Here is a 17457-nt window from a genome sequence, read left to right as displayed (position 1 = left end):
GAAGTGAAAATATAGATAACCTGAAACAGTTCATTCAAAGTCTATTATTTTTGGTTTCCTGGGTTTTAAATCAAGGAGATATTTATTGTAAATGAATGATATTATTCTTAGTCCCTGCTCCACCTTTTATGGGTCTAGGAAATCTGATTCTTTCTGGTTTTGATTTCTCTTTGATCTGCTGATTCTGTCCCTGCCACCCTTGCACAGTGGGAGCAGAGTCTTTCCGTCATTTCACTATGAGAGAGCTATTTTATGGCTGCAATTTTAGGCTGTGTCTTTGTGGCAGTCAGAAGTAGCATCTGAGGTAGACCATCGTTTACTCAGGCAGATGCTTGATGTACGTTCGTTGTGTTTTGTGTTTTAGATACTTAGGCAATTCTTATACCTCACACCCAAGCTTGATTTAGAAGTCTGTGTTCATCCTTTAGGCTATAAACATGTCAAATTCCTGTAGAAAGTTCAACAACTCTGTGTGCTCTTGTAGATACAGAAAACCTGATTTTCACCCTTCTGTAAAGAAAGGACTTTCTTTCCCTGGTTTTGTTCAGAGAGCCTAACTTATTACCAACACAATTTTTATTGTTTCCTAAACAGATGCGGCTGAGTGGCTCTTGTAATGTTTCTATTAATAAATCTATCTCTATTCGCAATATACTATCATGGGAAGCCTTGTGTGAGGTGTTAGTCCTATTAGCCTGCCCCCCAAGGCAACTCCTTATGCAGAAATGATCTACAATGCCCCAGGGAAAGCACCTTGTGGCAAAAAATACCCTGAGCCCTCCAGTCATGGAGCCCCAAGCTGCTGTCTCCTTACCCCAAGCAATGAATCCATCCATCATTCCAAAGCACTCGAGTTGAATTTTCAACACGTGTGATGCGAAACGGGCATTTAGTTTACTACTGACCCCTCCTGACACGTGGATGGTCATAGTGACGATTTGCTGCAAGCCTTCATTTCGGAGACAGTGAAGATATCACAAGACTTTGTGGGCATTACTTTTGTTGATATTGAAGAAAAGCAACAATTCATTGAGATTTGGAATTGGCCCCGAAGACCCTGCTTAGAAATTAGAATTGCACCTTATTTGCGATAAGTCACCAGCAAGGGAATCACCATCCACCACGGAGAGTATGCAGTGCTCCTCCACACTCCTCTGCCTGCTTCTCCTTATTAACATGGCTTAATTCTCTGCCTACAGGTAAATCAATCCAGCTGGCTGATGAGGCCAAGGCAGCAGGTTTTTTCTGTAGGCAGTTCAGCTTTGCTGTGTTTTCAGGCTAGGGGAGAGCAGCTAACTGGGAACCAACACCCAAATAAATGCTCTTCAACTGTAGTCCTAAGCAGAAGTCATGGGGAAAGTCTGGGTATGTGGGGGCCAGCGGGCTGTGAAAGGTATCCTGATTCCTGATCGAGATAGGTCAAATCCCCGGGAACCCTGAAAGGGACCGCAGGCACACTCCCAATCTCCCAGAATATTAAGGCCTCACGTAGCTGCGCCCCCGACATACCCTTGCAGAAGGATTTGAGACAGACAGGCAATGCCCCAAACCCCTCCTCCACAGGCGAGGATGTGACCACAGGTAGTAGGCTCAAGACAGATCAGTCATAGAAACAAGACCACGCCCCTGAATATGTAGATGAGGTCTTCCCATGTTCTTAGGACAAACCAGTAGGAAGTACCTGCTGTCAGACACTGACCCATCCAAAAACTGTATTTAAGAGTGGCGTTCAGGCCCAGACCCGGTGAGAGAGAGACCCAACCGCCTGGTCAGGTGGGCACTCCTGAGGCTGCAGAGCGGAAGAGACCACCAACACTGCTCACCCCTGCCCACATCCCTGGCCCAAGAGGAAACTGTATAAGGCCTCTGGGCTCCCGTGGGGGAGCGGCAGGACCCCTGCCAGAGACACCGCCGAACCCTGAAGGAAACAGACCGGATAAACAGTTCTCTGCACGCAAATCCCGTGGGAGGGAGAGCTAAACCTTCAAAGAGGCAGACAAGCCTGGGAAACCAGAAGAGACTGCTCCCTGCACACACATCTCAGACGCCAGAGGAAAAAGCCAAAGACCATCTGGAACCCTGGTGCACTGAAGCTCCCGGAAGGGGCGAAACAGGTCTTCCTGGTTGCTGCCGCTGCAGAGAGCCCCTGGGCAGCACCCCACGAGCAAACCTGAGCCTCGGGACCACAGGTAAGACCAAATTTTCTGCTGCAAGAAAGCTGCCTGGTGAACTCAAGACACAGGCCCACAGGAACAGCTGAAGACCTGTAGAGAGGAAAAACTACACGCCCGAAAGCAGAACACTCTGTCCCCATAACTGACTGAAAGAGAGGAAAACAGGTCTACAGCACTCCTGACACACAGGCTTATAGGACAGTCTAGCCACTGTCAGAAATAGCAGAACAAAGTAACACTAGAGATAATCTGATGGCGAGAGGCAAGTGCAGGAACCCAAGCAACAGAAACCAAGACTACATGCCATCATCGGAGCCCAATTCTCCCACCAAAACAAACATGGAATATCCAAACACACCAGAAAAGCAAGATCTATTTTCAAAATCATATTTGATCATGATGCTGGAGGACTTCAAGAAAGACATGAACACACTTAGGGAAGCACAGGAAAACATTAATAAACAAGTAAAAGCCTACAGAGAGGAATCGCAAAAATCCCTGAAAGAATTCCAGGAAAACACAATCAAACAGTTGAAGGAATTAAAAATGGAAATAGAAGCAATCAAGAAAGAACACATGGAAACCACCCTGGACATAGAAAATCAAAAGAAGAGACAAGGAGGTGTAGATACAAGCTTCACCAACAGAATACAAGAGATGGAAGAGAGAATCTCGGGAGCAGAAGATTCCATAGAAATCATTGACTCAACTGTCAAAGATAATGTAAAGCAGAAAAAGCTACTGGTCCAAAACATACAGGAAATCCACGACTCAATGAGAAGATCAAACCTAAGGATAATAGGTATAGAAGAGAGTGAAGACTCCCAGCTCAAAGGACCAGTAAATATCTTCAACAAAATCATAGAAGAAAACTTCCCTAACCTAAAAAAAGAGATACCCATAGACATACAAGAAGCCTACAGAACTCCAAATAGATTGGACCAGAAAAGAAACACCTCCCGTCACATAATTGTCAAAACACCAAACGCACAAAATAAAGAAAGAATATTAAAAGCAGTAAGGGAAAAAGGTCAAGTAACATATAAAGGGAGACCTATCAGAATCACACCAGACTTCTCGCCAGAAACTATGAAGGCCAGAAGATCCTGGACTGATGTCATACAGACCCTAAGAGAACACAAATGCCAGCCCAGGTTACTGTATCCAGCAAAACTCTCAATTAACATTGATGGAGAAACCAAGATATTCCATGACAAAACCAAATTTACACAATATCTTTCTACAAATCCAGCACTACAAAGGATAATAAATGGTAAAGCCCAACATAAGGAGGCAAGCTATACCCTAGAAGAAGCAAGAAACTAATCGTCTTGGCAACAAAACAAAGAGAATGAAAGCACACAAACATAACCTCACATCCAAATATGAATATAATGGGAAGCAATAATCACTATTCCTTAATATCTCTCAATATCAATGGCCTCAACTCCCCAATAAAAAGACATAGATTAACAAACTGGATACGCAACGAGGACCCTGCATTCTGCTGCCTACAGGAAACACACCTCAGAGACAAAGACAGACACTACCTCAGAGTGAAAGGCTGGAAAACAACTTTCCAAGCAAATGGTCAGAAGAAGCAAGCTGGAGTAGCCATTCTAATATCAAATAAAATCAATTTCCAACTAAAAGTCATCAAAAAAGATAAGGAAGGACACTTCATATTCATCAAAGGAAAAATCCACCAAGATGAATTCTCAATCCTAAATATCTATGCCCCAAATACAAGGGCACCTACATACGTAAAAGAAACCTTACTAAAGCTCAAAACACACATTGCACCTCACACAATAATAGTGGGAGATTTCAACACCCCACTCTCATCAATGGACAGATCATGGAAACAGAAATTAAACAGTGATGTCGACAGACTAAGAGAAGTCATGAGCCAAATGGACTTAACGGATATTTATAGAACATTCTATCCTAAAGCAAAAGGATATACCTTCTTCTCAGCTCCTCATGGTACTTTCTCCAAAATTGACCATATAATTGGTCAAAAAACGGGCCTCAACAGGTACAGAAAGATAGAAATAATCCCATGCGTGCTATCGGACCACCACGGCCTAAAACTGGTCTTCAATAACAATAAGGGAAGAATGCCCACATATACGTGGAAATTGAACAATGCTCTACTCAATGATAACCTGGTCAAGGAAGAAATAAAGGAAGAAATTAAAAACTTTTTAGAATTTAATGAAAATGAAGATACAACATACTCAAACTTATGGGACACAATGAAAGCTGTGCTAAGAGGAAAACTCATAGCGCTGAGTGCCTGCAGAAAGAAACAGGAAAGAGCATATGTCAGCAGCTTGACAGCACACCTAAAAGCTCTAGAACAAAAAGAAGCAAATACACCCAGGAGGAGTAGAAGGCAGGAAATAATCAAACTCAGAGCTGAAATCAACCAAGTAGAAACAAAAAGGACCATAGAAAGAATCAACAGAACCAAAAGTTGGTTCTTTGAGAAAATCAACAAGATAGATAAACCCTTAGCCAGACTAACGAGAGGACACAGAGAGTGTGTCCAAATTAACAAAATCAGAAATGAAAAGGGAGACATAACTACAGATTCAGAGGAAATTCAAAAAATCATCAGATCTTACTATAAAAACCTATATTCAACAAAATTTGAAAATCTTCAGGAAATGGACAATTTCCTAGACAGATACCAGGTATCGAAGTTAAATCAGGAACAGATAAACCAGTTAAACAACCCCATAACTCCTAAGGAAATAGAAGCAGTCATTAAAGGTCTCCCAACCAAAAAGAGCCCAGGTCCAGACGGGTTTAGTGCAGAATTCTATCAAACCTTCATAGAAGACCTCATACCAATATTATCCAAACTATTCCACAAAATTGAAACAGATGGAGCCCTACCGAATTCCTTCTACGAAGCCACAATTACTCTTATACCTAAACCACACAAAGACACAACAAAGAAAGAGAACTTCAGACCAATTTCCCTTATGAATATCGACGCAAAAATACTCAATAAAATTCTGGCAAACCGAATTCAAGAGCACATCAAAACAATCATCCACCATGATCAAGTAGGCTTCATCCCAGGCATGCAGGGATGGTTTAATATACGGAAAACCATCAACGTGATCCATTATATAAACAAACTGAAAGAACAGAACCACATGATCATTTCATTAGATGCTGAGAAAGCATTTGACAAAATTCAACACCCCTTCATGATAAAAGTCCTGGAAAGAATAGGAATTCAAGGCCCATACCTAAACATAGTAAAAGCCATATACAGCAAACCAGTTGCTAACATTAAACTAAATGGAGAGAAACTTGAAGCAATCCCACTAAAATCAGGGACTAGACAAGGCTGCCCACTCTCTCCCTACTTATTCAATATAGTTCTTGAAGTTCTAGCCAGAGCAATCAGACAACAAAAGGAGATCAAAGGGATACAGATCGGAAAAGAAGAGGTCAAAATATCACTATTTGCAGATGACATGATAGTATATTTAAGTGATCCCAAAAGTTCCACCAGAGAACTACTAAAGCTGATAAACAACTTCAGCAAAGTGGCTGGGTATAAAATTAACTCAAATAAATCAGTTGCCTTCCTCTATACAAAAGAGAAACAAGCCGAGAAAGAAATTAAGGAAACGACACCCTTCATAATAGACCCAAATAATATAAAGTACCTCGGTGTGACTTTAACCCAGCAAGTAAAAGATCTGTACAATAAGAACTTCAAGACACTGAGGAAAGAAATTGAAGAAGACCTCAGAAGATGGAAAGATCTCCCATGCTCATGGATTGGCAGGATTAATATAGTAAAAATGGCCATTTTACCAAAAGCAATCTACAGATTCAATGCAATCCCCATCAAAATACCAATCCAATTCTTCAAAGAGTTAGACAGAACAATTTGCAAATTCATCTGGAATAACAAAAAACCCAGGATAGCTAAAGCTATCCTCAACAATAAGAGGACTTCAGGGGGAATCACTATCCCTGAACTCAAGCAGTATTACAGAGCAATAGTGATAAAAACTGCATGGTATTGGTACAGAGACAGACAGATAGACCAATGGAATAGAATTGAAGACCCAGAAATGAACCCACACACCTATGGTCACTTGATTTTTGACAAAGGAGCCAAAACCATCCAATGGAAAAAAGATAGCATTTTCAGCAAATGGTGCTGGTTCAACTGGAGGTCAACATGTAGAAGAATGCAGATCGATCCATGCTTATCACCCTGTACAAAGCTTAAGTCCAAGTGGATCAAGGACCTCCACATCAAACCAGACACACTCAAACTAATAGAAGAAAAACTAGGGAAGCATCTGGAACACATGGGCACTGGAAAAAATTTCCTGAACAAAACACCAATGGCTTATGCTCTAAGATCAAGAATCGACAAATGGGATCTCATAAAACTGCAAAGCTTCTGTAAGGCAAAGGACACTGTGGTTAGGACAAAACGGCAACCAACAGATTGGGAAAAGATCTTTACCAATCCTACAACAGATAGAGGCCTTATATCCAAAATATACAAAGAACTCAAGAAGTTAGACCGCAGGGAAACAAATAACCCTATTAAAAAATGGGGTTCAGAGCTAAACAAAGAATTCACAGCTGAGGAATGCCGAATGGCTGAGAAACACCTAAAGAAATGTTCAACATCTTTAGTCATAAGGGAAATGCAAATCAAAACAACCCTGAGATTTCACCTCACACCAGTGAGAATGGCTAAGATCAAAAACTCAGGTGACAGCAGATGCTGGCGAGGATGTGGAGAAAGAGGAACACTCCTCCATTGTTGGTGGGATTGCAGACTGGTAAAACCATTCTGGAAATCAGTCTGGAGGTTCCTCAGAAAATTGGACATTGAACTGCCTGAGGATCCAGCTATACCTCTCTTGGGCATATACCCAAAAGATGCCTCAACATATAAAAGAGACACGTGCTCCACTATGTTCATCGCAGCCTTACTTATAATAGCCAGAAAATGGAAAGAACCCAGATGCCCTTCAACAGAGGAATGGATACAGAAAATGTGGTACATCTACACAATGGAATATTACTCAGCTATCAAAAACAACGACTTTATGAAATTCGTAGGCAAATGGTTGGAACTGGAAAATATCATCCTGAGTGAGCTAACCCAATCACAGAAAGACATACATGGTATGCACTCATTGATAAGTGGCTATTAGCCCAAATGCTTGAATTACCCTAGATCCCTAGAACAAACGAAACTCAAGACAGATGATCAAAATGTGAATGCTTCACTCCTTCTTTAAATGAGGAAAAAGAATACCCTTGGCAGGGAAGGGAGAGGCAAAGATTAAAACAGAGACTTAAGGAACACCCATTCAGAGCCTGCCCCACATGTGGCCCATACATATACAGCCACCCAATTAGACAAGATGGATGAAGCAAAGAAGTGCAGACCGACAGGAGCCGGATGTAGATCGCTCCTGAGAGACACAGCCAGAATACAGCAAATACAGAGGCGAATGCCAGCAGCAAACCACTGAACTGAGAATAGGTCCCCTATTGAAGGAATCAGAGAAAGAACTGGAAGAGCTTGAAGGGGCTCGAGACCCCAAAAGTACAACAATGCCAAGCAACCAGAGCTTCCAGGGACTAAGCCACTACCTAAAGACTATACATGGACTGACCCTGGACTCTGACCCCATAGGTAGCAATGAATATCCTAGTAAGAGCACCAGTGGAAGGGGAAGCCCTGGGTCCTGCTAAGACTGAACCCCCAGTGAACTAGTCTATGGGGGGAGGGCGGCAATGGGGGGAGGGTTGGGAGGGGAACACCCATAAGGAAGGGGAGGGGGGAGGGGGATGTTTGCCCGGAAACCGGGAAAGGGAATAACACTCGAAATGTATATAAGAAATACTCAAGTTAATAAAATTTGCATATGTATGGACAACTGCCATGAAAGTATTCTCCCACTCCTCAAATTAATTTATTTACCATTGAGAATGCATCTATAAAGTGATATAATGAGAATAGCAAAATTTAAAATTTGAAATGGAATACAGTCCACTAATGATTTTTCATTCTGAACACATTTCAAAGAAAATAAAGTGTTCTTAAGGTCAAAAAAAAAAAAAGAGTGGCGTTCAGGATTAAAAGTGTACAGGAATTATTCCATCATCTGAGGGCTTCTGTCAATAAGAGTTCTAACACTGCTGCTTGGGGAAGAGATCTGCTCTCCCAACACCACCGCCGGAAGCTCCTCCCCTGCACCCCTCACCAGCTAGTCAGTCTCCTGCTGGCTCAGCCTGGCCCAGCAACCAAAGCGGCAGCAGCAGAAAGGAGGACTGGCAGCACCGGTGGCCAAAGCTGTTCCCCCTCCTTGCCTGAGTTCTCTCCCCCTTGCCCAAACCCAAGCACCTAGCCAGGCAAGAGATCTCTGCGGAGAGCCCCAGGCGCCAGAGCCCCACAGGTGTGTGATCAAAATATAATCACGTCTTCTACTCAGAATAGTGACGGTAACACATGGGTGTACACAGATTGTAGATTAATGGAATTTTAGTTATGGATCCAGGACTGACATTGTATCAGGCCAGATCTTTATTCTGATTACTCAGTTTATTTGGGTTATTTTATCTCTGGATAATTCAGTTCACCAAAGAATACCTATCTAATTTTGTACCACCTGTTTTACAGATATGGCGAGGGCAAATTGCTTTATGCACTATCATAAAACGCCCATTAAGAAATATATGGGCTTGTTATGAGCAAAACTCAGTGGCTTTGATGGCAAATGTGTGAAGGGAAGTACGAATCGCTCTTTACTAGAGATTCTTCAAGGAATAGCAGTGAGGCTCTTCTCTCATTGGCTGTGTCAAACTATTTATTTTACATGAGTTTATATAAGTGTATAGGTGTGCGAACAACATACATGCTTAATGTACACGGAGCCAAGAAAGGTCCTAGATCCACTGGAAATGGAGTTTCAGATAGTTGTGAGCCTCCTTGCGGTGTGGGAATCAAACCCAGGCCCTTTACGAGGTCAGCACGCGCTCCTAGTTGCCACACCATTTCTCTAACCTTATTGGGTTGTTTTAAAGAGTAAATAAGGTGGCCCGTATACAAATATGGCTCTACTTGGCATATCCCATATTCCATAGTTTACCTATTGTGATGGTTTGTATATGCTTGACCCAGGGAGTGGCAGGGTTAGAAGGTGTGGCTCTGTGGGAATAAGCGTGACATTGTGGGTGTGGCTTCTAAGACTCATTCTAGCTGTCTGGAAGTCAGTATTCTGCTAGCAGCCCTCAGATGAAAATGTAGAAGTCTCAGCTCCTTCTGGACTGTACCGTGCCTGCCTGGATGCTGCCATGTTCTTGCCTAGACGATACTGGACTGAACCTCTGAACCTGTAAGCCAGCTCCAATTAAATGTTGTTCTTTATAAGATGTGCCTTGGTCATGGTGCCTGGTCACAATTGTGTGTGTCTGTATGTAGTCATACTCTCCCTTCAAAACAGTTTTTAAATGAAGATGGGGTATATGAAAAGTCATTTTCATAAATTATCTTCATAGAAATAACCTAGAGAATTCTTTCCTTTAGGACCTACTGAGTCGGTAAGATCAGGTACTTTCCAGAGCTGGTTTCCTGGTTCTTTTAAATGCACTGTTTATACCCCTTTAAAGGAGTGAGCACAGGGGCTGGGGATTTAGCTCAGTGGCAGAGCGCTTACCTAGGAAGCGCAAGGCCCTGGGTTTGGTCCCCAGCTCCGAAAAAAAGAACCAAAAAAAAAAAAAAAAGGAGTGAGCACAGCTTAGAGGTGAACAACTGAATCCTTCGAACTGACCTCTGACCAGGTTTACATGCTGTGTAAGAAAATGCAAAATGTATTGATTCATACAAAAAACACGTGTCACAGACACATACAGATCTATACACAGACACAAAGAAAGTATACATATATATTTTTTTTCTCAATGTAAGCCTTTTAGGAAAATGTGGTGTGTGTATGTATGTATGTGTGTGTGTGTGTGTTAAGTGCTTGTGTGTGTGTTAAGTGCTTGTGTGTGTGTTAAGTGCTTGCATGTATGTGTGTTTATGTGTGTGCATGTGTTTGTGTTAAGTGCTTGTGGTGTGTGTGTGTGTGTGTGTATGTGTGTGTGTATATTCTCAATGTAGGCCTTTTAGGAAATGTGTGTGTTTGTGGGTGTGTTAAGTGCTTGTGTGTATGTGTGTGTTTGTGTGTGTATGTATGTGTATGTGTATGTGTGTGTGTATGCATGTGTATGTGTATGTATGTGTGTGTGTGTGTGTGTGTGTGTGTATGTGTGTGTGTGTGTAAACCAGACATAAAATACTCTCCTAAACAATTTTCATTGAACACCGAAGTTGTGTGGAATGTTCCCTTTCTAGCTCTTAAGTCAATTTATGGGAGGGGTGTGTAAAAGCACTTTACAGGAGAGAACCTGTGATCGCAGTGTATCAAAGTTAAGCGGTAGCAGGGTTACCCACTCTTGAAAAATCATATAAACATTTCACATATAAAATATTATTCATCAAGGCAATGCCCTCTAACGGGGTCGAACGGTAAGAACAGGGTCGTGGAACTCTGTAGCTCGGTTTTGTTTCTTTCTTTCCTTTTTCTTTCCCTTGAAAAAACAAATCTGCCACTGAAATGGAATCCAGACTCATGCAGTAGACTGTACGGTGGGTGTACATGGGAGGGAAACGAGGCGGTCGTCGCCGTCCACCTCTGCAATATCATTACTCACCAACTTGCCCTTTTCCCACCCTCTTCTCCCCAAAGACCAATGTCCCACGTCTGAACCGAGGGAGATGTGTGCTTTCTAACAGCTAAATCAACAAGGTCTCACATGGGTAGTGCTGTGCGGTGTGCTTGACTGATTTCATGAAAAACTAATCATGTATTCATCATTGAGATCAAACACTTCCTAAGTAATTATCATCCGAAGCCAGTTGGAGAGGACCTGAGAAAGTGGCACTGCTGATGTAATCAGCCGCTGAGCAGAGCAGCTCTCTTAGCTTCTGTAAACCTGGGGTTGGAAGGCTCAGAACGGAAATTGTATTTTATAATTAAGAAAGGCAGAGTCGGCAGGCTGCAATCTTGTTTTGCTATCAATCATAATGAGATTGCCTGGGTGTTGACCGGGACACATTTAAAATCTACTTTTCAGGCATGGTCCCTGCAAACTTTATTTATTTATTTTTAACCTCAAAAGAAGGGGAAATGTGTTGATTTTTAAAAATCCCAACATGATACCTCTGGGTGTTATCTCTAGAGTCAAATCATATCACTTCCCCCGCCCCCTTATTTGAGCTGTGGCGTTTATCTGATGAACGGGCACTGCTCTACTGAAATATGTGTCATTACAAAGTGATAGCTTACAAAACACTTTATTGTCGCTTTCGGTCTGTGACTATGAATTGAGATGAAGACAAATGATGTGGCCCATCAAATACTTCACAGGATTCTGCACTCTGCATCTTATGCACCTGGTCCTGGGCTTCTCTGTCTTGCTTCTTTCCTCAAATATCTTAATGAAGAAGTTAGAAAGATAACCTCTGTTTCCAAGTGGAGAAGGCAAGCTTCAGAAGTGCCACGTATCTTCCTTATGACCACAGGTAAAGGACAAAGCAGAGGACTCTAATCCAGCAAGACTAGATGAGTGCACCCCCCCCACCGCCCCGACCACTTTTCTTCAGTGTATATTTGGGAGGTCTTTGGTTTTGGAAAAATGAAGAAGTTTTGAAAGAGCTACATGCAATAGACTTTGAGACATTAGAAAAACTGTAATCCAGAAAGGGAAAGTCTGTGGGTTGTGGGTGAGGCCAGTTTCAAAGCACACGTCTGTTTGGTGTTCTCGAACCCCTCCAAAGTACAGGTGTGTGATTTGTAAGACTCAGCTCCTGGTGTCAGTTGCTGAAAGGAGGTCTAATATAGGTTATGACCCCACCCCTGCACATCTAAGAGGGAGGGGCTTTGACAGTGCCTTGAATGGGTTCCAGCAGCCAGCCAAGAACACATGAACTGCTTTACCTGTCTGCTAGACTGCAGGCATTACCCAGAGTCCGAGCCTCAGTTGTTCCATGGTTGGAGATGTGTTGAATACCCACAAGGAGCAGGAGAAAGCTCTTTCCAGGAGACTGTGCAACCGTGGGAACATACAAATCACCTAAAGTTTAGCTGATCACAATTTTCCTAATTATATGCTACTTCTGAGGACCTGCTTCTTTTCATTGATTATTGACTTTAAATCTTTAAAGTTAACTTTATTTTCAGCCCCTTGGTTTTTACCTTTTCTTTAGTTAAGAATTCATGAAAAAAGCATGCTAATAAAACCTTGGCAGAACTTTTGTAAGGTAGCTGGGCTACAATATTTAATGTACAGATATGTTCCATAATATAACATATAGATTTTGTAAACCTGAAAATTCACACTTAGTTGATTTCTAAAAGGTGAGACCACTGTCATTTTTATTCATATTTTATGAATTTATCTCCATTGTCCAAGATTAAAGAAAATTGGGTACATTTTTATAATTGAGAAAATTTGCCAAATTATCCAATTTGACTTTCATTTATTGTTAACAATAACCAAACTCTATTCCATGTAGCCACACTAGATTTTTACAGACTTTTTTCAATCATCATTAACAATATAATGTCAACTCTCTGCCCTACATATGGAAGGTATGATATGTATTTTTACTTTTAAATATTGGTTCTATGAGAATTTGATGAATCCATTCCTATCATACTCATCTGTTCCCTAACTCAGGCCAGACTGACCGCCTGCCATGTCAACCTGATTTTATTTCCTCTTTCTTTTGCTTTCTTTATGCTTAGCATGTCCAATTTTTGCTGTCTACTCTCGGTTGTGTGGCCCTCCACTGGGTTGTAGTTGCCTTGTGGGATTACTGTCCTTAAATAAAATGGATTTCCCTTCTAGTAGCTTACTGCCAGTAGTGTCTTAGCGTGGGGTGAAACGTCATGCTCACCTGCTGTCACCATGATGGACTTTCATCTGGCTTGAACTGGCATGAACACTGTCATGGCTACTGTGAGTCCATATGTGTAAGTGCCCTGCTGTGTCCAGAGAACACTGTTTCTTGTAGTCATCCTCTGGCTTAGGGCAGTATTGCTGCCTCCCCTTCCACAGTGATCCCGGAGCCTTGGGAAGAGAGCGTGTGGTATAAAAATCCTGTTTACAGCTGAGCATCCCACATTCTCTCATCTTTACCTGGAACAGTTGTGGGTCTCCATTAATTGCCGCAAACTGCAGAAGAAGCTTATCTGATGTGAGATGAGAGATGCACTAATATGTGGCTATGATGATACGTTATTAGGAATTGATTTATCAGAGTAATAGTAATAGGCTCTCCTCTGTGACCTATGCATGTCTAGTCACCGTTTCTTGGACATGATAATAGTATCAGGTATGGTTTCATCTTGTGGTGCAGGCTTTAAATCTAATAAGAAAGTGGTTAATTACTCCACCTTGTTCATGCCATTATGGCAACACGGCTTCCTGCCAGCCTAGTTGATATGTAGCTTTCATTATCCACAACTGGATAAGACTTTATGATTGCTTTTTTCCCCCTTGGGTAATATCCATATACCTAACCAGTAGGGATAAAGCTTCCAGGTGAGGACCAACTTGATTTCCCCATATTCATGAATGTTGTACATGTTCGTGCATGTCTTCATGTCCTCTGCAACAGAGTCTCACTGTCAAGTTCTAGAGAGTAACCAAGAGGATTGACAACAGCCTGTGATGCTTGAGACTTGTTGGGAACTCCCTAACCAACAACTCCAAAGGGGGTAACACATTTGTGGAACTGCATGGTTGTGTTTTTATTTGTTAGATGTTTTCAGGCAATTAAGCAGTTTAAAGCTGAATTTTAAGAATAAATCTTTTCAACCACCAGCCCAGGTGGGCAGATGGTGTTGGCCCAGTGCCCCACTGAGAGAACCCTGACTACTCAGAGTCCCAGAGTGTCATAAAGATGAACAAGTAAGTGGTGAGAGACAACAGAGGGAGAAGAAGTGGGGTGTGTGAAAAATGATGAGAGGTGGGACTAGAGACTTGAGGATAGTGAGGAAAAGACTGATGTGAGTAGCCAGCTAAGGCCATGCTGAGGACCATGTCTGGATCCATGGTCCTGTAGCAGCAAGGTTTGTTATTACCAAAGGGCAGGCAGACATCCCTGGGCTGGGCTGCTACCTGGGGACATGTTGATGTCTGAAGGCTGAGCAGAGCTGGCCCCACCTCTCACCAGCTGCAATATTAGGGAGAGCTAGCCCTGCTCCTCCCCTTGGTATCATGGAAAGAGCTGGCCCTGCCCCTCTCCTTGGTTATCATGGGAGAGCTGGCCCTGCCCCTCTCCTTGGTATCATGGACAGAGCTGGCCCTGCCCTTCTCCTTGGTATCATGGGAAAGCAGGTCCCATCTCTCAGCAGCTGCAATACTTTGCCAGGGAGCACAGTAGAGCTGGCCGTGGTTGCAGGAGGGAGGAGGATGTTGCATGTGAGCCAGCCCCAAGAACATGAGCTCAAGATTGTTGGTCCTGTCCTTCACTAAGGCTGGGGTAGAGATTTGTTCACTCTACGCATCCCTTGCAGCTAAGCCAGGTGGGCTGGTGGGTGAGCCATATCTTGCCTGTACAACACAATGGAGCTGACTCAGGAGAGAGCCAGTCCTGAAGGCATAAGAAATGGAAGGCTGGCTCTGCCCCTTGCTGGTTATGGTTTAGGTGACCTAGCCAGGACAGTGCTGCAGAGCTCACCCTAGTGGGTTGAGTGTGGAAGAACTGGTAGGCTGGTAAGATCAGCTACCAATCACTCCCAAATCCAAGGCTTTGAGTTGGTCCATCCCAACATCTACCCCATCTATGAACTGTTGGAGCATGTGAAGGGTTTGTCCTGCAGATCGTCCTGCAGATCCAAGATGGAAGGCTCTCCATGACACAGGCAGGGCAATGACAGTATATCTGAAAGGAATCCCAGTAAAGATACAGTTTTGATAGTATTGATAGTTAGCAGAAGCTGGAGGTCTCTGACCAGACCAATGACTCACTGAAATAGACATTTGCAAGTAAAGATGTGTGGACAAAGGTTATACTTTGGGACACACTGTGACATACTATAGCGTCCACAACAAGATTCTGTTTTCTTTTGGAAGGAAGGTTGCAAGGGCAGATACTAGGGAAAGGGAGATGAGTGGAATTGGTGTGCATGATGGGAATTCACAAAGAATCAATACAAAGTTTTTTTTAAAGCAAAATTTTACAATATACAATAAAATAGGAACAAACCAACCAAACCAAAAACAGTTGATAGATATTTAGTGTATTTGTGTTGAAAATTGCATGAATTGATTGCTTTTCTAGGGAAAACATAAGAAGAGAACAAAATTCTGTGTCTAAGGTGGGGGGAATAAAGTTTATTTTCCCTAGCCAGTGGCGAGTAAATTTGCAGCCAGTGGCTATCCCGCTAATGATCTGACAACCATTTGGTAGACCCTGGGTAGAACATTTTACTTTTAGTGGGTAATGTTCACATCAACACATTTCTAATAAGCTCATTCCTTTACATTAAGTTCTAGCCCAGGTGATACAGAAGGAAGGTGGGAGGGGGGGCATTTGAAAGCTTATGCCTTACTGACTTCTCAGAACTGTTTATGTTGGGCCTTTCATGGTAGGATGTTAAATAGCATCACTTCGGTTAATTGGGGGTTCCTCACACTTCTATTTATCACCTTTTAAAGTGTGTCTTAATTTTAAAGCTGTCATCACAAATGGTGAAAGAAGCTGACTTAATCAGTGCATCTGCACGTTACTAGACACAGCAAAATATTCGAAGACCTCTGTAAAATAAATATGAACAGGGGAGTCCACATGACACTAGGGAAGGTTCATTATTCTTTGAACTGTTGAAAAAATCAATATAAATCACTTAAATTCATGGTAAAAACCATTGTATTGTACTTAATACTCACAAGAACATAGCTCCAACAGTTTAACAGAGTTGCTTTTACGTTTTATTTTAGCCTAGGCTTTCCAAAAGACACACACATACACGTGCACACACACACACACACACACACACACACTCACACACATACTCACATACACACACACACACTCACACACACACAGAGGGGGAGGGGCAGGAAGGGAGAGAGAGACAGAGAGACAGAAAGATAACGGAGACAGAGACACAGACAGAGACAGAGACACAGACAGAATTAGATCTACCTACTATCTGTCTTCTATCTATCTAGTCATCTGCCTTTTTTAACTAGTAGGTGCCAAAGTAATGTATTTCACTGTTCTTGGAAACAATAGAATGCCATCAATATAGACGTTATAGGCTCTGGCTTCCACAGTTTTATAAACTCAGTCTTTAAATAACAGCCAGAGGACTTGCAGCTCAAAATTGTCAGAACTTTAATAACCTTCACCCAAAACAAGGGTTCTTCACTGGTGTGCATGATGCATGTATCAGCGAGAGGGCAGCTTAGAAATGAACCAGCTTGTTTTCCTCAGCGTTCAATAGTCACACCAGTTCCTACTCCTCTTCCATATTTTAATGAAGATAAAAAGACAAGTGGACTTGTGTAGGCTCCGTTGGACATCCCCTCTGGATGACTTTTCCTACTATTGCATTCTTGTAAGGAGGAGAAAGCACCCGTTTTCAGGCCTGCATTTTGTGAGACAGGGTAGTTTCATTTGTAGCTCTTAGCTTTAGAATGTTTGTTACCACTGTCTATTGAAATTTAGTTACATACTTACACCCTAAGGATGTAAATATTTTCCCCCCAGGGACTCACTCCAATTCTCAAATGGTAATTCCTGAAAAGATGGCATTGGAAACATAAATAACATCGAGTTCTTTAATTCTTACGTCAGTAAGAGAAAAGCATTCTCAACAATAACAACACTTTGCTTTTATCACTGCTGGCCATTTCATTATTTATACCCTTTTGCACCCTCAGAACTTTGGCAGCCACTGGTTAGCTCTCACACATGCACACTCACTGTAGATTTTGGAACCTTGACAATCACAGAGATGACCCATATTTAAGCTTTGTTAAGAGCCTCTTTCTCGCTGCATGCTGTGGACACATGGGTGTAATGTGGGATGTCTTTTATTCCTCTGGCTCAGAGAGTCGTGCTGAGCCTGGGTCAGTGGACATCTCTGGGTTACTCTTCTTACTCATGGAAAATTTCCACCACTTTTTGGCATCTTCCCGAAGCTCACCACATCAC

This window comes from Rattus norvegicus, chromosome 15 (genome assembly GCF_021556685.1).
Source record: "Rattus norvegicus strain SHRSP/BbbUtx chromosome 15, alternate assembly SHRSP_T2T, whole genome shotgun sequence".
Taxonomy (NCBI): Eukaryota; Metazoa; Chordata; class Mammalia; order Rodentia; family Muridae; genus Rattus; species Rattus norvegicus.
Note: the sequence above shows the minus strand (reverse complement) of the source record.